This window comes from Oncorhynchus nerka, linkage group LG18 (assembly GCF_034236695.1).
Source record: "Oncorhynchus nerka isolate Pitt River linkage group LG18, Oner_Uvic_2.0, whole genome shotgun sequence".
Taxonomy (NCBI): Eukaryota; Metazoa; Chordata; class Actinopteri; order Salmoniformes; family Salmonidae; genus Oncorhynchus; species Oncorhynchus nerka.
The window spans coordinates 50867318-50889959 of NC_088413.1; positions in this window are offsets into that span (position 1 = coordinate 50867318).

Below are 22642 nucleotides of genomic sequence, written 5' to 3' on the forward strand. Positions count from 1 at the left end.
GTTTTGACCATGACTGTTTACAATCTAGGGTAACTCCAAGCAGTTTAGTCACCTCAACTTGCTCAATTTCCACATATTATTTATTACAAGATTTAGTTGAGATTAAGGGTTTAGTGAATGATTTGTCCCAAATACAATGCTTTTAGTTTTAGAAATATTTAGGATTAACTTACTCCTTGCCACACTCTGAAACTAACTGCAAGTCTTTGTTAAGTGTTGCAGTCATTTCAGTCGATGTAGTAGCTGACATGTATAGTGTTGAGTCATCCGCATACATAGACACTCTGGCTTTCCTCAGTCAGTGGAAATTCATTAGTAAAGATTGAAAAAAGTAAAGGGCCTAGACAGCTGCCTTGGGGAATTCCTGATTCTACCTGGAATATTTTGGAGATGCTTACATTGAAGAACAACCTTGGTGTTCTGTTAGCCAGGTAACTCTTTATCCACAATATAGCAGGGGGTGTAAAGCCATAACACATACGTTTTGCCAGCAACAGACTATGATTGATAATGTCATAGGCCGCACTGAAGTGTAACAAAACAGCCCCCACAATCTTTTTATCATCAATTTCTCTCAGCCAATTATCAATAATTTGTGTAAGTGCTGTGCTTGTTGAATGTACTTCTCTATTAGAATGCCGAAAGTTTGTTGTTAATTCATTTACTGTAAAATAGTATTTTTATCTGGTCAAACACAATTTTTCCCAAAAGTTTACTAAGGGTTGGTAACAGGGTGATTGGTTGGCTATTTGAGCCACTAAAGGGGGATTTACTATTCTTGTGTAGCTAAATGACTTTTGCTTCCCTCCAAGCCTGAGGGCACACTGTCACACACTGATCTGTTTCACCTGTCCTTGTGCTTGTCTCCACCCCCTCCAAGTGTCGCCCATCTTCCCCATTATCCCCTGGGTATTTATACCTGTGTTTTCTGTCTGACTGTTCCAATTCGTCTCGTTTTATCAAGTCAACCAGCGTGTTACTCCGTGCTCCTGCTTTTTCCTTTTCTCTGTTTTTTGCTAGTCCTCCCGGGTTTGACCCTTGCCTGCCTTGACTCTGAACCTGCCTGCCTGACCATACTGCCTGCCCTGACCTCGAGCCTGCCTGCCACTTTGTACCTCCTGGACTCTGACCTTATGATCTTTTGCCTGTCCACGACCATTCTCTTGCCTGCCCCTTGGATTATGATAAATATCAGAGACTCGAACCATCTGCCTCCCGTGTCTGCATCTGGGTCTCGCCCTGTGCCCTTATACACACACTTTCTAGTAGGCTTAAATTGAAGATGTGGCAATATCAACCCGCTAAAATCCTCAGTAATTTTCCATCCAAGTTGTCAGACCACGGTGGCTTGTCAATGTTGATAGACAACAATCATTTTTTCACCTCTTCACACTAACTTCACAGAATTTTAAATTACAATGCTTGTCTTACATAATTCGGTCAGTTATACTTGGATCTGTTGTGTTAGCACTTGTTGCTGCATGTTATGCCTAAATTTGATAATCTTGCCAATGAAAAAATCAAGTAGTTGGCAAAAATGAGTTGGTTTTGTGATGAATGAGCCATCTGTTTTAATGAATGATGGAGCTGAGTTTGCCTTCCCAGAATTTCATTTAAGGTGCTCCAAAGCACTATCATTCTTTATTTAATTTATCTTGATTTCATAGCATAGTTTCTTCTGCTTTTTATTCAGGACCTTAAATAGACAGGTGTGTGCCTTTCCAAATCATGTCCAATTGTCACGTTCACCGTATGAAGGAGACCAAGGCGCAGCGTGGTATGCACACATTCTCTTTATTAAAAGAATGAACACTGAACAAACTAACAAAATAACCAAATAAACGTGAAGCTATACAATAGAGTGCTGAAAGGTAACTACACATAGTCAAGATCCCACCACAGAAAGTGAGAAAAATGCCTGCCTAAATATGATCCCCAATCAGAGACAACAGCTGTCTCTGATTGGGAACCATATCAGGCCAACATAGACATACAAAAACCCAAGAGTACCCACCCTAGTCACACCCTGACCTAACCAAAATATATAGAAAACAGAGATATCTAAGGTCAGGGCGTGACACCAATCAATTGAATTTACCACAGGTAGACTCCAGTCAAGTTGTAGAAACATATCAAAGATGATCAATGGAAACAGGATGCATCTGAGCTCAATTCCTAGTCTCATAGCAAAGGGTCTGAATACTTATGTAACGGTATTTTTATTTTTAATACATTAGCAAACATTTCTAAATATCTGTTTTCACTTTGTCATTGTGGGATATTGTGTGAAGATTGATGAGGAAAGACATTAATCCATTTTATAAAAAGGCTGTAATGTAACAAAATGTGGAAAAAGTCAAGGGGTATGAATACTTTCAGAATGCGTTGTGTGTGTATATATATATATTTGTTCTTTCTTTTTTTCACTCCATGTACAAATGTATACATATGAAAATCAACTTACAGACACATACAAACAATGACTACATCTCATCTCCCAATAACCGCATGCTCACACCCCCATCCTTAGTGCCTGTGTTATTATTTGCCACCTGCCACCTTTTCCTCGGATGCCCTTTATATTTCAATAATAAATCATTTGATTTTTAAATTGTGGTAAGTATTGCAGATTGACAAGTTTTTTTGTATATACGTTTTTTCAAGATGAGTAATGAGAAGAGAATCGTCCAGCCTATTGGGTATCTCGCTATGCCGTATCTTGAAATAGGCAGACTGATTAAAAGTAATTATAAACTTGGGTATAACATTCCCAGAAAGCATGGATTATTGAGTCATTCTTAGTTTTACACTTAAGACATGACTGCCATTGTGCTGTAGAATTTGTGAATTTTGTCTCTTGTATAATAAATTCTATAAATTAGTTATACTTGTAAAGGTATTCCTCCTCTTCGTCTGAAGAGCAAGGATCGGACCAAGATGCGGCATGGTAAGTGTCCATGGTGGTTTATTTAAAAACATAAACTGAACACTCAATGAATACAAAACAATAAACGTGAACAAATCCGAAACAGTACCGTGTGGCGAACAAACACAGACACGGAAACAATCACCCACAAAACAACAGTGAAACCCAGGCTACCTAAGTATGATTCTCAATCAGAGACAACTAACAACACCTAGCTCTGATTGAGAACCATACTAGGCCGAACACAGAAAACCAACCTAGAAACACAAAACATAGAATGTCCACCCAACTCACGTCCTGAGTAACTAAAACAAACAAATAACACAAGAACTAGGGTCAGAACGTGACAATACTGGATTAAGCGTACATTTTCGTTAACTGTAATTTTGTTAGTTATGCTTAAACGTTCCCTCGATTTTGTGCTAACATCAGTTCTTTTTAAATCTTGGTTGCAATAGTTTATATTTTTATGTAAGAGATTGTCAGTTGGATATGCTCTCTGCAAAGTTTTGTATATCTTCCCTATCATATGAACATCTTTTTCTGACTCAAATAAATTCCCTCAAGGTTGTACTGATGTCCAAAAGTTTCAAAATCGAAATTTCGGGACATGTAACTTTTAAGTTGCATGTTTTTGAAGATATCTACATTGATCAGTCCAAAATTACTTTTTAATTCTGTCATGTTTATACATGTATTGCCTAAACCAAGTCATTTACAGTTTCTATGCCTTTAGTTTTCCATGTGGACCAATTTATCTGTGAAAAAGCTATCCAAGGATTTTTACATAAGGTTGTGTTTTTAGAGTGATATTTCTTCTTGTAGAATACGTTTAATTTTCTCCCATATTGGTACAGTGTTCTTAACTATGGAGTTCTTAGCTTTATCCTTTGACAAAACGACACGTAAAAATATTCTGGGGATGAGCATGTTCAATATGTACCCATTGTTACTCTTCAGTGCATTTAACTATACTGAACAAAAATATGAATGCAACATATAAAGTGGTGGTCCCATGTTTCATGAGCTGAAATAAAATATCTAAACAAAAATTCTCACATTTTGTGCACAAATTTGTTTACATCCCTGTTAGTGAAAATGTCTCCTTTGCCAAGATAATCCATTGAAGCGGACAGGTTTGGCATATCAAGAATATGATTAAACAGCATGATCATTACACAGGTGCACCTTGTGCTGGTGACAATAAAAGGCCACTCCAAAATTGACAGTTTTGTCACACAATGCAATTGACATGCTGACTGCAGGACTGTCCACCAGAGATGTTGCCAACCGCCTCCAACGTTGTTTTAGAAAATGTGGCAGTATGTTCAACCAACTTCACAACCAACTTCACAACCACAGACCTCATGTAAGCACACCAGCCCAGGACCTCCACATCCGGCTTCTTCACCTGCGGGATCATCTGAGACCTTTGAAGCTGTAGGTTTGTACAAACGAAGAATTTCTGCACAAACTGTCAGAAAAAGTTCCAGGGAAGCGTATCTGCGTGCTCGTCGTCCACACCAGGGTCTTGAACTGACTGCAGTTCGGTGTCATAACCAACTTCAGTGTTGGCCACTAGCACGCTGGAGAAGGGTGCTCTTCATGGATAAATCCCAGTTTTAGCTGTACCGGGCAGATGGCAGACAGTGGGTATGGCATCATGTGGACAAGCGGTTTGCTGATGTCAACGTTGTGAACAGAGTGCCCCAATGTGGTGGTGAGGTTATTGTATGGGCAGGCATAAGCTATGGAAAAGGAACACAAATACATTTAATTGATGGCAATTTGAATGCACAGAGATACCGTGAGGAGGTCCTGAGGCCCATTGTCATGCCATTCATCTCCCACCATCACCTCATGTTTCAGCGTCATAATGCATGGCCCCATGTCACAAAGATCTTTACACAATTCCTGGAAGCTGAAAATGTGCCAGTTCTTCCATGGCCTGCATACCCATAGACATGTCACACATTGAGCATGTGTGGGATGCTCTGGATCGACGTGTACGACAGTGTTCCAGTTCCCGCCAACTTTGCACAGCCATTGAAGAGGAGAGGGACCACATTCCACAGGCCACAATCAACAGCCTGATCAACTCTATGCAAAGGAGACGTGTCGCACTGCATGAGGCAAATGGTGGTCACACCAGATACTGACTGGTTTTCTGATCCACACCCCTACTTCTTTTTTAAGGTATCTGTGACCAAGAGATGCATACCTGAAATCCAGTAAAATCTTCTAAATTGTTAAATTTTGCATTTATATTTTAGTTCAGTGTATGTGTCAGAAGTAAAAGCTTTAGGTGGCGAATTGATACAATTCCAAGTCTGGAAGGTTTAAACCACCCTCAAACTTAGGAAGATGAAAAACGTTCCTATCTATTCTATGAATTGTATTTGCCAATATGTGACTCATTTCAGGAAACTAGGCGTATGTCCACACACTCAATCAAACAGACTCCAACCTCTCCACAATGGCCAAGACTAGAGAGCCGTGTAAGGACATCAGGGATAAAATTGTAGACCTGCACAAGGCTGGGATGGGCTACAGGACAATAGGCAAGCAGATTAGTGAGAAGGCAACAACTGTTGGCGCAATTATTAGAAAATGGAAGAAGTTCAAGATGACAGTCAATCACCCTCGGTCTGGGGCTCCATGCAAGATCTCACCTTGTGGGGAATCAATGATCATGAGGAGGGTGAGGGATCAGCCCAGAACTACACAGCAGGACCTGGTCAATGACCTGAAGAGAGCTGGGACCACAGTCTCAAAGAAAACCATTAGTAACACACTACACCGTCATGGATTAAAATCCTGCAGCGCACGCAAGGTCACCCTGCTCAAGCCAGTGCATGTCCAGGCCCGTCTGAAGTTTGCCAATGACCATCTGGATGATCCAGAGGAGGAATGGGAGAAGGTCATGAGGTCTGATGAGACAAAAATAGCTTTTTGGTCTAAACTCCACTCGCCGTGTTTGGAGGAAGAAGAAGGATTAGTACAACCCCAAGAACAGCATCCCAACCGTGAAGCATGGAGGTGGAAACATCATTCTTTGGGGATGCTTTTCTGCAAAGGGGACAGGACGACTGCACCGTAGTGAGGGGAGGATGGATGGGGCCAACTTTCAGATGAGACTGAATTAAGATGACGATTAATATTGACTGCTATTGATGTAAAATATTACTAGGTCTTTAAGAGTTTATTCGGAAGATAACAGCTCTATAAATATTATTTCATGGTGCCCGACTCTCTAATTAATTACATGTACATGATTAGCTCAATCAGGTAATATTAATGACGGATAAATTATTTTAAAGAATAGCATGTCATATCACTTAATCCGGCATAGCCAAAGACACGACAATTGTGAGATATTTATTTGCTAATAAGTAGTATGCTTTATTGGAGTTTAACCTGTAGTTGTTGGCTCTCTTCAAAAGTAAAAAAAATGTATTCCTGCTTATGTTCAGAAATCGTATTTTCTCCTTTAGTGATTTATTTTTCTTTAATTTTAATTTCTAATCAGATTGAACTTTTGCCGAGATTATCCTTCCACTAATGTACGCCTTATAAACATCCCAAATTATATTGGGGTCAGATTTTCGCTGTCCTCTATGTACACATGTCTAATGGTTAAGGTTAGAATTTATTCATTTAAGTATTTCATAAATGTTGGGTCCAGAAGATAAGCTCTTCAATTATCCAAATTCTGTCACTAAGTGTATTTTCTATTGGTGTAATTAGGCATGATGCCTGAGAATTATCCAATATCACTATATCATACATTTTTGAATCCAATAAATTGTTGAGTGCATCTTTTAAGAAAAAAAGGGGTAAATTCTTGAATAGCTTTTCTTACTTTGAAAAAAAAGGAATATTCTTTTGTAGTTGTGAATTGTAATCTCCAGATGTCTTGTAAACTATTTGTAGAGATTACATTTTTCAGCCTTTTGGAGGTTCCTTAAATGTGCCTTTTTGTATTACTACTTTGTCAATTTTATCGAATGTATGATTTAGGGCACCTGCTAAAATAATAGTTCCTGTCTGGATTTGATCTAATATAGCTTGAATTCTATGTAAAAACACAAAATTTGTGGGGTCCTCCCTTATAACTTAGTTGGTAGAGCATGACACTTGCAACGCCTGGGTTGTGGGTTTGATTCCCACGGGGGGGGAGGGGGGGGGGGGGGGGCTTTACTCTACTCATCGCACTCTAGTGACTCCTTGTGGCGGGCTACAGAGTTGAGCTCTGTTTCATCTGACAAACTGATGCAACTGATTTCCGGGTTAAGCGGACGGGTGTCACAAAATTGGGGAGAAATCGGGGGTAAAATATCCCAGCACTTCTTGGTCCCTGTGCTGCGATAAGTTCAAATTGTGAATTCTATTTTATCAGGTTGCCCACAACTCTGCTCTTACTACAGTAGGTGGATGCATAGGCCTCTCCAACCCAGCTCCTCTTTAAATGTTCAATTGCAAGAAAACCACATCTGCTTACAATCTGTTCATGCCGATCCGATGGCATTGCTCCAGATCCTCTAGTGATACATCCACACCAACCTCCTACAATATCAGCCTGATCACGTAGCTGGAAAAGTCTCCTTCTCCTGGTCTTCCGGTAGGGACAATATTCCCATTATTTTGTCTCGTTCTGTTTTCTAGCTGGCCCAGTTCATCTAAAGTTTGCACCTTTGTTTTCAGAAGGCCAATTTTGATGTCTTCGCTCGTCCACGGGCCCGCCCTGTATGCATATCTGAAATGATACTCTACTTTCCTTTGTAACAGATTGTAGCATTTTGTTTGATTTAGTGAGCATTGAGAGCATTTTAGCTATGTTTTCCTAGATATCCTTCAGCTGTTTGTTGCTCTCATTTGCATCTCCAAGTTGTTCTTTGTCTTTTCATCTAAGGGAAGCCATGGCTTGTTGGGTTTGAGTCGCAGCATCGCTTTACCCACAGATTGGTTCGCTGTTGTACATAACGGACCGCTTACTTTATCCCGGTTGCTTGGGGATATATTTATCTATCAATTATAAAGGCTTAATTTAAACTATGTTGTCTGGCTTCTACATATAGTCACAGTTTGGACTGTAACCAGCGGAGCTACGCCCCATGCGTCCTATCGGTATGCGCATGCGCTGCCTATCTCATCAGTTTACAGGGCAACAACCTTCAAAATCAAAATATTGAATCATGCAAGATACGGTTCTTAACTATACAACTACCTTTTTCGACAAACTTCTAGTTAATTTGTCTGTCTTTATCGTAACCCAAAATATAATTTATTACTCCATTGTTTACAAACAGAAAGAATGTCAACAAACAATGTATAGCTTCGATATGTCATCAAAACTGACTCTCAGATGTCATGGACTGCCCCTCATTGTAACTACAGAGCTGTCTATGTATTTGAGAGATGTTACATTTCCCTAGCCCCATCCCTCAGATGTATACCAAAAAAGGGTTAAGGACCCCGTTTCGTAGTCTTTTTTTCAATCTCAGGCTGTAGTTTTTAAGGAGAGCTATTCACAAGCCTCCAGAGCAGAGCACTCAGCTCAGAACACCACACAGACTAACTGTTGTCAACAGGGCTCCGCTTGTTCTTTTCAGCCCTCCGGAAGGGCTCTCAGAACAGGTCAAACTTCATCTTAGTGTCAACTGCAGAGCCATTGGAGAGGATACACTTGAATGAGGATCAGTGACATGGATTGGATCAATTGAAGATGGGCTAAACTGGTTAATCTAATCAACTCGCAGCTCCCTCTCGATAATGCACATATGTGCTGTGTTCGAATACTCAAACAAACCGCACTAACCATATGATTTCTGGCGTGAATATATAGTGTGCTTATTGGTCATAGTATGGATATACTGTAGTACTAAATTCGGCAAAATATGAAGTAGACACGCAGAGGACACTATTTCCGTACTTTTAGGGCTCATAATGCAATTCTTCGGGAAATGGGAGTGGCTTCACATCGTTTTCAGATTTGAAAATGGCAAAGTACAATGAGTGGATAGAAATGCGTTGCTTTAACTAATTATGACAAATGTTGAGCAATGTAATAAAGTAATGACTTTTCAAATAAGTTACCTTACACGTTATGTTGGCTGACAATTTGTTGGCTACGCTGTCCTTACGAACCACATAGCATATCATTAAAGTATGTACCGGTATAGCTACCTAAAGTTAGTTGGCTACTTACATCAAACTTGCCAGTATATTAACTAAAGGCTATCTAACTAACTACCTAACATTTATTGACTTGATTATTCCCTTCATTCTTAGCTTAGCTAAATGGTATAGTGGTTCTCAGTGGACATTCGGGTGCTTTTGTAAATTTGCTCTGGCTATCTACTCAGATTTCTGAGCGGTCTCGTCTGACTGTACCAGAGCGCATAATAATTCATTTACAAGCACTCAACACCCCTTGAATATGGCCAGTGTCCATAAAAGTTGGCAAAAAGCGTAATGAAATTGTTTCCAGCAGCACAGGTAAGGTCACCAACACTGGATAACATAACCGCCTAACCAGCTCTGCTAGGATGAGTAAAATGGTCAGAGTGGTCTCATTTGTGTCTGGAAGTAGCTAGCAAGCTAGCCAACGTTGGCTTGGATGCTTGACTGCAGTTGTAAGGTCAGAACACTCAAATCAACCCCACTCCTCTGCCTGAGCGTCCAGAGTGCGGCCCGAGCATCCAGTGTGTGTTCTGAATTTACAAACGGACAATCTGACAATGCTATGAATTTACAGGAGCAGAGTAAAGGGAACAGGGTAGGAGACAGAGACGTAAACAAGCAGGTTACACTTTATTGTGAGAAAATGTAATGGATTAGTGCAGTGTTATAAAATGGGAGATATGTACTGTTCAACACTTTTGGAAGGTATAGCCTACCTCAAGCTGGTCCCACTCTGACTCAGAGAATCAGACTGATCCAAACTCACTCGTTCTGGTGGACGAGATACCTCCTTGGCGGCAGATGTTGAAGATGTCCACCATCGCCTTGGAGGTGGCCTCGCTAGTCTCGTCCTTGATTGGTATCATACAAAACTAAAATCTATTTTTGGTTCCAATCACCCTTTTTAATGGGTTACAGAAGGGTATTTAGAGTTAAGCACATACTCTTCCTTTACTGACCTTAATAATGGGTATTACCTCCACCCACTTGGTAAAGTGATTGGTCTCCGTCAGACACCAGCTGTTGCCATTCCTGGATTTCGTGAAGGGTCCGATGAGGTCCACCCCTAACATTTAAAGTGTTAGAGGGAAGATTACTTTATCCTTACCCATATCTGTGTCATAAAGTATGCAGATTTTCATATTTGTAAGGATACTGACACACACACACACATTGATAATATTGACCTCTGCTGTGGTCATATAAAGAAACCATTACCAAACAACGTATCAGTGCAAAATTTGAATTGGGACATTTACCGATCATGTGCCATGGTAAAACAACTTTGATGGGTTTCAACTCCTGCGCCATAATCTTCACCCTCTCACACTTTTGTCAGGCTTAACAGGGTACTGACTTTTTTAAGCAAAAATTGACAAATTGAAACATTGTGTGCGCTCAGATATGACAATAATTGAAATCATAATAATTTCAGATATAATAAATGTGATTGATAAACAAAAGGTTATTTCACTTGACCAGCTGTCCACCTCCTTGACAATTCCCCATCAGAAGAAGCGTAGGTTGATTTTGCCAATCATGCTCTTCACTCCGAAATGGCCAGCATGCACCTCAGTCAGCACCGCCTCCTTAGTAGAAATCCCCCTCTTGTGTGGCTGGCCATCCTTCCCACTGTTACGAGAATTATGTTATCAATGTTCATAAACTGAACTTCAATTCAACTACTCAAGTCTGCAACCCAGAATTTTTAAGATTCTAGTTGAATGAAACAGACAGAGTCCCAGCTTACAATAGCCAAAAAGTTTATTCACAAGAGCTCTAAAAATCATACAATGCACATAGCCTTTTATACCTCACATTTGGTCATATAAATGCCCCTCCTCCTCTCTAACACTGTCAATGTTGTTTACAAGTTTTCTCCAACACATACATTGCTTTTCATATCCTACAACATTTTACATAATCTACTGCAAGCCTAACGGTTTCGCCCCTCCCTGGGTGGGGAGACCTCCTTCCCTGTAATCAGTTTCACAGTGGTCACAAGTTGTCTGCCACAGTTCCTTGTCTGTTAACAGTTCCTCTTTCCCTATGCATACATTCAAGAATTCTAGTCTTATGATTTAAACACATTTCACTCCATTATACAGTGACAGGGTGGAATACTGTTAGTATTTCTTAACATTACTTTAACCGTATAAATTATTTAGTCATTATCTTAATATTACCTTAAACATTATATAACACCGACATAGGTAGACATGATTGCCTAACAAGTTGGAAAAGAAGATTTGTTGAAATACTCAAGTCTAAGTACAATTGCCCTGCTGTCTTTTTCTCTCTGTTTCTCTCTGTCTTCCACTCCCTTCCCACCTCTCTCTTTCATCCTTTCTTTCTCACCCCCTCCCCTAGTGAAGAGACCTAGTTAATTAAGGGCATTTGGAATTACCATAATTGCTTACACCTATCCATTTGATTAATCAGGTTTAACTTATCGCTAGACACCACAATATGCCAGACATATAACTATTACAGTGGAGGCTGCTGAGGGGAGGACGCTCATAATAATGGCTGGAATGGAGTCAATTGAATGGTAACAGCCACATGTGTTTGATACCATTCCATTTACTCCATATTATGAGCCATCCTCCCCTCAGCAGCCTCCACTGAACTATACGTATAGCTAGCAACTAGCTAAAATTGGATGTAAAATTGTTGTTGAAAAAAATTGGATGTACATAGCTAAATCCGTCCAGTTATCTGCTTGATGTTACTGTTTCACTCCCTGATCATTACCCCACTGTGTTCTCTGTTTGGCTGTTGCCAGTTCGTTTTGTTTTGTGAAACCTACCAGCGGTTTCTCCCTTGCTCCTGTCTGCTCTAGTTCCTGTTTTCCCGGTTTTGACCATTCTGCCTGCCCTGACCCTGAGACTGCCTGACGTTCTGGACCTTTTGCACCCAATCTGGATTACTGACCTCCGCCTGCCCTTGACCTGTCATTTTGCCTGCCCCTGTACTAGTAATAAACTTTTTCTTTACTTTGACACTGTTTGCATCTGGGTCTTACCTGAAATGTGATAGTTACCCTGAAGTGTGTATTTCTCTGAATGTTGTGCCTCTTGTCGAGATCATCGATATCTTCAAAGTAACGTTCCTTCGCCTGGTTGGAAAGATACAAGAACATGGGGGACGTGCTCGGTCCTCCGTTTCCTGTAGTCCACGATCAGCTCCTTTTTCTTTCTTTGAGGGAGAGGTTGTTGTCCTGGTGCCACACTGCCAGATCTCTGACCTCTCTGTTTTCTGTCTCGTCGTCATCTGTGGTCAGGCCTGCCACCGTCGTGTCGTTTGCAAACTTAATGATGGTGTTGGAGTCATGCGCGGTAATGCAGTCATGGGTGGACAGGGAGTACAGGAGGGGACTAAGCAGGCACTCCTGAGGGGCCCTCACGTTGAGGCTCAGTGTGGTGGATGTCTTGTTGCATACCCTCACCACCTGGGGGAGGCCCGTCAGGAAGTCCAGGATCCAGTTGCATGTGGAGGTGTTTTAATCCCAGGGTCTTTAGCTTGGTGATGAGCTTAGAGGGCACAATGGTGTGAGAACTGGGCTGTAGTCAATGAACAGCAATCTCACATAGGATGTTAATTTTGTCTAGTTGGGAAAGGGCCGTGTGGAGTTAAATAAAGATTGCATAATCTCTGGATCTGTTGTGAAGTTATGCAAATTAGAGTGGGTCCAGAGTGTCTGGGATGATGGTGTTGATGTGAGCCATGATGAGCCTTTCAAAGCTTTTCATGGTTATAGTCATGAGTCCTATGGGGCAATGGTCAGTTAGACTGATTACTTTGGTGTTCTTGGGCAAAGGGACAATGGGGGTCTACTTGAAACATGTATAGTTGAAGTCGGAAGTTTACATACACCTTAGCCAAATACATTTAAACTGTTTTTCACAATTCCTGACATTTAATCCTAGTAAACATTCCCTGTCTTAGGTCAGTTAGGATCAACACTTTATTTTAAGAATGTGAAATGTCAGAATAATAGTAGAGAGATGTCACGATCATACTTGGACCAAAGCGCAGCATGGAATCGGTTCAACATCTTTTATTTTAAGAGAGAACTGAACAAAAGAACAATAATGAATAAACAATATGTGAAGCTCAAGCAGTGCTCAAGTGAAATGGCTGCCTAAATATGATCCCCAATCAGAGACAACGATAAACAGCTGCCTCTGATTGGGAACCATACCAGGCCAACAGAAATAATTAACCTAGATAGGAACCCCCCCCCCCCAGTCACACCCCGACCTAACCAGAATAACAAGGCTCTCTATGGTCAGGGCATGACCGTACCCCTCCACCCCCCAAAGAAAAAGTGCGGACTCTGGCCGCAAAACCTGAAACCAACTGGGGAGGGTAGGGGGGTGACTAGTGTTGGTAGCAGCTCCGATGCGGGTCTTTGCACCTGCCCAGACCACGGGTCCGACCATGGAGCCGGGTTGAACGCCATGCCTGGACTGGACACCGGCACAGAGGAAGGATCCGGCCTTGGAGCGGGACTGGACGCCGTGCCTGGACTGGACATCAGGGCAGAGGAAGGCTCCTGTCATGGAGCTGTAGCTGGACTGGACGCCGTGCCTGGACTGGGCATCGGCGCAGAGAAGGACTCCTGCAATGTAGCTGGACTGGACGCCATGCTCGGACTGGGCATCGGCGCAGAGGAAGGCTCCTGCCCTGGAGCTGGAGGTTCCAGACCATGGACCGTCACAGGAGGTTCCGGACCGGGGACCTGTGGCCGGAGGCTCCGGACTGGGGAGGCGCACTGGAGGCCTGATGCGTGGGGCCGGCACAGGACGTACCAGACTGGGGACACGCACTTCAGGGAGAGTGCGAGGAGGAGGCCACAGGACGTACTGGGCTGTTGAGGCGCACTGGAGACCTGGTGCATAGAGTTGACACAGATGGTGCCGGAACGATGACACACTTCACACGGCGAATGCGGGGAGCTGGCGCAGGACGTACTGGGCTGTGGAGGCGCACTGGAGACCTGGTGCGTAGGGCCGGCACAAATTGTACGGGAACGGTAACACACACCTCAGGGCGAGTGCGTGGAGGAGACACAGGATGTACCGGACTGGGGAGGCGCACTGGAGGCCAGATGTGTGAAACTGGTGCAGATGACACCGGACTGGTGTCACGCTTCTCAGCACACCCGCTCTGCAGCATTCATCACCACCACCTCTCTCCTGAATCTTTCGTTGAGTTCCTCCTTCGACTCCCTGACAGTCTCTGGCTCATTCCTCGGCTCTGCCAACCACCCCGTGTGCCCGTTCTCTCCTGTCGTCTGTCTCCATGGCAGGCTTTCATATCTTGCCAAGACTTCCTCCCAAGGCACGGGAGGTTCAACATCTTTTTATTATAAGAGAGAACCGAACAAAAAAAACTAAGAATAAACGATAAGTGAAGCTCAAGCAGTGCTCAACAGGCAACTACACAGAAACAAGATCCCACAAAACACAGTGGTGAAATGGCTGCCTAAATATGATCCCCAATCAGAGATAATGATAAACAGCGGTCTCTAATTGGGGATCATACTGTATTTAGGCAGCCATAACCCCACTGTTTTTTTGTGGGATCTTGTTTTGAGTATGTGCATGTAGCACCTCTTATGTTATGGTTCGTTGTTTGTTTCCTTTTGTTTGTGTAAGTTTCACAAAAATTAAGATGTGGAACTCGGAGCACGCTGCGAATTGGTCCGTCTCTACACACAACCGTGACAAGAGAATTCATTATTTCAGCGTTTATTTCTTTCATCACAATCCCAGTGGGCCAGACGTTTACATACACTCAATTCATTTTTGGTAGCATTGCCTTTAAATTATTGAACTTGGGTCAAATGTTTCGGATAGCCTTCCACAGGCTTCCCACAATACGTTGGATACATTTTGTCCCATCCTTCTTGACGGAGCTGGTGTACCCGAGTCAGGTTTGTAGGCCTTCTTACTCGCACACACTTTTTCTGCCCACATATTTTCTATAGGTTTGAGGTCAGGGCTTTGTGATGGCCACTCCAATATCTTGACTTTGTTAGCCATTTTGCCACAACTTTGGAAGTATGCTTGGGGTCATTGTCCATTTGGAAGACCCATTTGTGACCAAGCTTTAACTTCCTGACTGATGTCTTGAGATGTTGCTTCAATATATCCACATCATTTCCCTCCCTCATGATGCCATATATTTTTTGAAGTGCACCAGTCCCTTTTACAGCGAAGTACCCCCACAGCATGATGCTGCCACCCCCGTGCTTCACAGTTGGGATGGTGGTCTTCGGCTTGCAAGCCTCCCCCTTTTTCCTCCAAACATACAAATGGTCATTTTGGCCAAACAGTTCTATTTCTGATTCATTTTGGTTTTGGAGCAGTTGCATCTTCCTTGCTGAGTGGCCTTTCAGGTTATGTTGATATAAGAATTGTTTTATTGTGGATATAGATACTTTTGTACCTGTTTCCCCCAGAATCTTCACAAGGTCCTTAGGTGTTGTTTTGGGATTGATTTTCACTTTTCGCACCAAGGTACGTTCATCTCAATCCAAGATGGCATAGCAGTCAGACGTCTTTGTCTTGTCTTATGTATATATATTTTTATATATTTTTCTTCGCATTGTTTTTAATATTTTTCCTAAACCTCAACTTCAAAATATTCTCCTGCAACATGCCTCACCCAATGTGGTGTGGTTTTTTTCTAAAGTATTTCTATTTACCTCCGAACTGGAATACCTCAACTGAAGCTAGCTAGCTATCTAGCTACCAGCTATCGGTCAGCTAACCACTGCTAGCGGTCATCAGCTAACCTTTAGCTTGGAAAGCTCTCGCCAGTTCATACAACGCATTTCAAACCAGAGCATACCGGACCATTTTTCTCTCCATATCTCTGGATTCCAACCACAAACTCTGAACCTTTTCATCTGGATCATCACAGCTAGCTAACCGCAACTCGGGTTGACTACTCCTGGCTAACGTTTCCGTCCGGAGCTAGCACCAACTAGCCTGGAGCTAGCCCATGCTAGACCCATCTCCCAGCTAGGGCTCCTGGGCTACTCCTGAAGCCCACTCCTCAGCTACAATATCCGGACCCCTCTACTGCCGGTACAGGGCACGGAACCCCGCTGATCCGTCATGACTGGAATACCGTCATAATCTGCCCGAGGATCCTAACAGGATCCGAACAGGCCCCTCGGACGCGACGTCCCCTGAAGGCCATTCTGCTAACCATCTAGAGCATATTGGACTGTTAGCTGATCCATCGGCCAGTTTCTTGAACCACTATACCCATTTTGCCAATTGGACTTGGACCTCTGCTACTTGGAACCCTACTAATTCCATGACTGGTCTATCGACGTCACCGTACGAGGAGGCAAAAACAGACTTTCCCCCATCGCGATGTCCAGCTAAGACCCTTATGCTACCTTGCTAGCCCAGGCCTGCTAACTGCTAGCTTGCTAAACCCGGGGCCTGCTAACTGTCTGAATCGCCGTGTCCCCAGCCAGCTCAACCACCCACTGGACCCATACGACCACTTGGCTACGCATGCCTTTCCCTAATATAAATATGCCTTGTACATTACTGTCTTGGTTAGTGATTACTGTCTTATTTCACTGTAGAGCCTCAAGCTCAATATGCCTTAACCAACCATGTTGTTCCACCTCCCACATCTGTGATGACATCACCTGGTTTAAACGTCTCTAGAGACTATATCTCTCTCATCATTACTCAATACCTAGGTTTACCTCCAATGTACTCTATTCCTACCATACCTTTGTCTGTACATTAGGCCTTGAATCTATGCTAACGTGCTAGACAGCCAGTTCTTATAGCCTTTAGCCGTACCCTTATCCTACTTCTCCTCTGTTCCTCTGGTGTAGAGGTTAATCCAGGACCTGCAGTGCCTAGCTCCACTCCTACTCCCCAGGTGCTCATATTTGTGACTTCTGTAACCATAAAAGCCTTGGTTTCATGCATGTTAACATTAGAAGCCTACTCCCTAAGTTTGCTTTATTCACTGCCTTAGCACATTCTACCAACCCGTGTCTGAATCCTGACTTAGGAAAACCAAAAACCCTGAAATTTCCATCCCTAACTAACATTTTCTGCCAAGATAGAAATACCAAAAGGGGCGTTGATGCAATCTACTGCAGAGATAGCCTGCAGAGTTCTGTCTTACTATCCAGGTCTGTACCAAAACAATTTGAGCTTCTACTTTTAAAAATTCACCGTTCCAGAAACAAGTCTCTCACCATTTCCCCTTGCCATAGACCACCCTCTGCCCCCAGCTGTGCCCTGCATACCATATGTGAATTGATTTCCCCCCATCTATCTTCTGAGCTCGTGCTGCTAGGTGACCTAAACTGGGACATGCTTAACACCTCGGCCATCCTACAATCTAAGCTTGATGCCCTCAATCTCAGATAAATTATCTATGAACCTACCAGGTACAACCCCAAATCCGTAAACACGGGCAACCTCATAGATATCATCCTAACTAACTCACCCTCCAAATACACCTCTGCGGTTTTCAACCAAGATCTCAGAGATCACTGCCTCATTGCCTGCATCCGTAATGGGTCTGCAGTCAAACGACCACCCCTCATCACTGTCAAACACTCCCTAAAACACTTCAGCGAACATGCCTTTCTAATCGACCTGGCCAGGGTATCCTGGAATGACATTGACCTCATCCCGTCAGTAGAGGATGCCTGGTTATTCTTTAAAAGTGGATTCCTCACCATCTTAAATAAGCATGCCCCATTCAAAAAATTTAGAACCAGGAATAGATATATAGCCATTGGTTCACTCCAGACCTGTCTGCCCTTGACCAGCACAAAAACATCCGGTGGTATTCTGCATTAGCATCGAATAACCCCTGTGATATGCAACTTTTCAGGGAAGTTAGGAACCAATATACACAGGCAGTTAGGAAAGCTAAGGCTAGCTTTTTCAAACAGAATGTGCATCCTGTAGTGTAAAGGCCATGGAGAATAAGAGCACCTCCTCCCAGCTGCCCACTGCACTGAGGCTAGGAAACTGTCACTACCTATAAATCCACAATAATTGAGTATTTCAATAAGCATTTTTCTATTGCTGGCCATGCTTTCCACCTGGCTACCCTTACCCCGGTCAACAGACCTACGCTCCCCACAGCAACTCGCCCAAACCTCCCCCACTTCTCCTTCACCCAAATCCAGATAGCTGAAAGAGCTGCAAAATCTGGACCCCTATAAATCAGCCGGGATAGACAATCTGGACCCTCTCTTTCTAAAATGATCTGCCGAAATTGTTGCAACCCCTATTTACTAGCCTGTTCAACCTCTCTTTCGTATCGTCTGAGACTCCCATAGATAGGAAAGCTGCCGCGGTCATCCCCCTCTTCAAAGGGAGAGACATTCTAGACTCAAACTGCTACAGACCTACAGTATTTCTACCCTGCCTTTCTAAGGTCTTTGAAAGCCAAGTTCCCAAACAGATTACCGACCATTTCGAATCTCACCGTACCTTCTCCGCTATGCAATCTGGTTTTAGAGCTGGTCGTGGGTGCACCTCAGCCAAGCTCAAAATCCTAAACGATTTCATAACCACCATCGATAAGAGACATTACTGTGCAGCCGTATTCATCAACCTGGCTAAGGCTTTCGACTCTGTCAATCACAACATTCTTATTGGCAGACTCAACAGCCTTGGTTTCACAAATGATTGCCTCGCTTGGTTCACCAACTACTTCTCCGATACAGTTCTGTATGTCAAATTAGAGGGCCTGTTGTCCGGACCTCTGGCAGTCTCTATGGGGGTGCCACAGGGTTCAATTCTCGGGCCGACTCTCTTCTCTGTATGCATCAATGATGTCGCTCTTGCTGCTGGTGATTCTTTGATCCACCTCTACGCAGACTACATCATTCTGTATACCTCTGGCCCACTGTGTTAACTAACCTCCAGATGAGCTTCAATGCCACACAACTCTCCTTCCGTGGCCTCCAACTGCTCTTAACCTCTCTGGGATATGTGGACTAGCATCTCACCTGGCCAAAAGCCAGAGAAAATGCAGAGCGCCAATTCTAATAAAACACTATAAAAATCAAAAACTTTCATGAAATCACACAAAAAGGCTTTTCGGCGAAAGCAAACGATGCTATTATCTGAGAATAGCACCTCCGTAAACAAAGAGAGAAAAGCATATTTCAACCCTGCAGGCGCGACACAACATGCAGAAATAAAAATAGAATTCACGCCTTACCTTTGACGAGCTTCTTTTGTGGCACTCCAATATGTCCCATAAACATTACAAATGGTCCTTTTGTTCGATTAATTCCATCTATATATATCCAAAATGTCAATTTATTTGGCGTGTTTGATCCAGAAAAACACCTGTTCCAACTTGCGCAACGTGACTACAAAATATCTCAAAAGTTACCTGTAAACTTTGCCAAAACATTTCAAACGACTTTTGTAATACAACTTTAGGCATCTTGTAACGTAAATAATCGATAAAATTGAAGACGGGATGATCTGTGTTCAATACAGGAGGAAAACAAACTGTAGCTAGCTTTCTGGTCACGGGTCTCTATCTAACAGTACACTTGAAGTAACCCTTGTTCTGAACAGTGCTACTTCTTCATTACACAAAGAAAAAACCTCAACCAATTACTAAAGACTGGTGACATCCAGTGGAAGTGATAGGAACTGCAAGAAGGTCCCTTGGACATCTGGATTCCCAATGAAAACCATTGAAAAGAGTGACCTCAAAACAAAACTAAATCTGAATGGTTTATCCTCGGGGTTTTGCCTGCTAAATAAGTTCTATTATACTCAGACATGATTCAAACAGTTTTAGAAACTTCAGAGTGTTTTCTATCCAAATCTACTAAGAATATGCATATCTTATCTTCTTATCTTCTGGGGATGAGTAGCAGGACATGAAAATACTGCCCCCTGTCACCAAGAAGATAAATGCAAATAAAACTAAATGCATGCTCTTCCACCGATACTCTGGACGGTTCTGAATATGTGGACAACTACAAATACCTAGGTGTCTGGTTAGACTATAAACTCTCCTTCCAGACTCACAAACATCTCCAATCCAAAATTAAATTTAGAATCGGCTTCTTATTTCGATGGCACAGTCTATTACAGTGCCATCCGTTTTGTCACCAAAGCCCCATATACTACCCACCCCTGCGACCTGTATGCTCTCGTTGGTTGGCCCTCGCTTCATACTCGTCGCCAAACCCACTGGCTCTAGGTCATCTACAAGTCTCTGCTTGGTAAAGCCCCGCCTTATCTCAGCTCACTGGTCACCATAGCAGCACCCATCCGTGGCACGCGCTTCAGCAGGTATATCTCACCCCCAACGTTAATTCTTCCTTTGGCCGCCTCTCCGTCCAGTTATCCACTGCCAATGACTGGAACAAACTGCAAAAATCTCTGAAGCTGGAGACTCTTACCTCCCTCACTAGCTTTAAGCACCAGCTGTCAAGAGCAGCTCACAGATCACTGCACCTGTACATAGCTCATCTGTAAATAGCCCATCCAATCTACCTCATCCCCATACAGTACTTTTTATTTATCTTGCTCCTTTGTACCCCAGTATCTCAACTTGCACATTCATCCTCTGCACATTCTACCATTCCAGTGTTTAATTGCTATATTGTAATTACTTTGCCACCATGGCCTATTTATTGCCTTACCTCTTATCCTACCTCATTTGCACATGCTGGATATAGATTTTACTACTGTATTATTGATTGTATGTTTGTTTATTCCATGTGTAACTCTGTGTTGTTGTATGTGTCAAACTGCTTTATCTTGGCCAGGTCGCAGTTGCAAATGAGAACTTCTCAACTAGCCTACCTGAAGGTGAAATAATTTTTTACAATTTTAAAAAAAGACAGAACGCGCTTCCTTCCTGAGCGGTATGATGGCTGTGTGGTCCCATGGTGTTCATACTTGCGTACTGTTTGTACAGATGAAGTTGGTACCTTCAGGCGTTTGGAAATTGCTCTCAAGGATGAACCAGATTTGTGGAGGTCTACAATGTTTTTGCTGAGGTCTTTGCTGATATCTTTTGATTTTCCCATGATGTCAAGCAAATGAGTTTGAAATTATGTCAATTAGCCTATCACAAGCTTCTAAAGCCATGACATCATTTTCTGGAATTTTCCAAGCTGTTTAAAGGCACAGTCAACTTAGTGTTTGTAAACTTCTGACCCACTTGACTTCAGTCAATTATAAGTGAAATGATCTGTCTGTAAACAATTGTTGGAAAAATGACGTGTCATGCACAAAGTAGATGTCCTAACCGACTTGCCAAAACTATAGTTTGTTAAAAAGAAATTTGTGGAGTGATTGAAAAACTAGTTTTAATGACTCCAACCTAAGTGGATGTAAACTTCCGACTTCAACTGTATATAGAGCCCGTATTGCATGGAACTTCCTTCCATCTCACATTGCTCAAATAAACAGCAAACCTGGTTTCAAAAAACAGATAAAGCAACACCTTGCAGCACAATGCCTCTCCCCTATTTGACCTAGATAGTTGGTCTGTATGCATTGATATGTAGGCTACGTGTGCCTTTATGTAGTTCTGTCCTTGAGCTGTTCTTGTCTAGTGATGTTCTGTATTATGTCATTCTGTGTTATGTTTCATGTTTTGTGTTGGACCCCAGGAAGAGTAGCTGCTGCTTTTGCAACAGCTAATGGGGATCATAATAAAATACCAAATACCAAAAATGGAAGGCCCCCTTTCAGCAAAATATATTTGACCTAAATCCTCACTGAACGCTTGAAAAAAAACAGGTGACCATCCCCTATGCCCAAAATAATTAAAACATAAAGTGAATCGCAGAGAACATGCCTACCATTTACCCTCACTGCTTGGACAGACCAGAGCCTTAGATATGCAGTTTTAGAAACTGTCCTTTAAGCATTGCATAGCAACACATGAATTCTGAGAGCACAGGGCTGCGGGCCAGAAGTTGTAGGTTCACAGACCACCGTTAACAAGAGTAGGGGTGGAAAGATCTCCTTCATAGTAAAAGCATTTGTATGAACCCATCATCGTATTTGCAAGCCCAATAAAAAAATAGCTTTTTATAAGCATTTCATGCAATTCTAAGTCATTTTACATATTAGCAGAATATTTAATACCACACGAATTACAAAAATTACAGACTAAGAAGGGACAGAGAGACACTATGTTCATTTTATCATCTTTCTCCAATGCCAAATCATTGTGTCTTGTTTGCAATGAAACTGTCCCTGTTTGCATCTAATTTAATCTGAGACATCATTAGGGTTCTGAGCATGGTACTTTCAAAAGTTAGGCCTATCTTTCCACCCCAGACAGAGTAGGCCTACTGACGCATAAAAATGTAAGCTTTACATGCTGGCTACTCTTCTTCTGTGGCTTAACTCAGCGAGAGAAGGTCACAAGTGTTTCCCTAAAAGCTGCCTGGGGTTAAACATCTTCTATTGTACAGAAAGTGAATAGCTTAATCAAGTACGACACAGTACATCACTGGCGACAAGATTC